Consider the following 1,364-nt stretch of genomic DNA (forward strand, 5'->3'; position numbering starts at 1 on the left):
CTGCACCACCCGCTGCCTGTCAGACACCGACGGCTCATGTGCACTAAACCCAGGGGCAGACGTGCAAGCCGGTGGCGTGCAGCACAGCGGTCACACCGAACAGCGTGCCAGGGGAAGCCAAAACACACGCAGGCACAGACACGCACGGCGTGCAGCCCCCCGGCACCCGGCGGCACATGCAGACCCCCAACCTCAAGCCAGACTCCTCCACCTGAACCCCGGGTTTTCAGCTGAACCCAAATACCCTTAAAAAAAAATTAAAAAAAAAAATAAAATCAGCGTGACTTTTTGAGCAGGGTACAGGGATGCACATGCGCATGAGGGCTGCGGCAAGTGGGCTGCACCCGGCGCTGCAGGCACCCCGTGTTCGCAGTGGCGGCATGCTGCCTCCGCGCAGGGGCGGGCAGCCCGAGCCCGCCCTGATTTATCTCCCCTCCAAATTGTGAATGAACGAACTTTCTCCCAGAATAAATAACAATCGCTCAAAAGTTATTTTAGGGCTGGTCTCGGTCGCTGGAGTTTCCGCGCCTGCCGAGGCCCATCACATTGTTCTCTGCTGCTTTCCTTGGCACGGCCCCAGTTCAGGGTTCAGAAGTTATTACTATAAAAGTCAAATTGCTTTGAGGGGGGAGAGGCTGGGGGAGGCAGGGGCGGGGGGGGGAGGGGGGGGGGGGGTCCCTTTCGCCTGGCTGGTGGCCAGCGGGAGCCGGGGCGAGGAGGAGGGCTGGGACGTCGCAGGAGCATCCCCCCAGCAAGATGGTTGCTGCCAGGGCTCGGTGTGCTGGAGGGGTCTTGGGGGGGCTCCATGCTCGGTCCCTACTGTCTCCTGGAGAGCCACTGCCCATCCTCCTCTTCACGGCCCCTTCAACCTGCCCTCACCCCGCTTCCATTCAATGCTGGTTATTTCCCCACCTACAGCACTAATTACTTTCCTGCCTTGGCACCAAGGATCGCCTTAAGCCCTGAAGCATTAACGTTTTATTTCCCCTCTAAAACTTCCTCTTTCAGTGTTTGCCACCACAACTCTCAGTAAATTTTGGGCCATCCCTAAAAGCAAACGTCCTGCCCCTTCGCACCAGCCACCACATTTGGTTGCAGTAAAGCCAGTGACAAGATGCCAGTCCCCGTCTGGCCCCGAGCAGCTTCTCCCTCTGTCCTTTGGGTCCGTTTCCCATCCCCTCTGCAGCCAGGGCTTGCCCTGGACCCTGGACCTTCCCCAGCACCGTGGGGCAAAAGCAGCTCATGGGTGTGGGACCGCGGTGGGGACGGGGCACGGGCCACCTCCACGGCCTTGTGGGACTGTGCTTGGCTGCTGTGTCCCGCATCCTTCAACCTAAACTTGGATGCTTTTTTTTTTTTTTTTT

Source organism: Charadrius vociferus, unplaced genomic scaffold, assembly GCF_000708025.1.
Source record: "Charadrius vociferus isolate BGI_N301 unplaced genomic scaffold, ASM70802v2 scaffold311, whole genome shotgun sequence".
NCBI classification, from domain to species: domain Eukaryota; kingdom Metazoa; phylum Chordata; class Aves; order Charadriiformes; family Charadriidae; genus Charadrius; species Charadrius vociferus.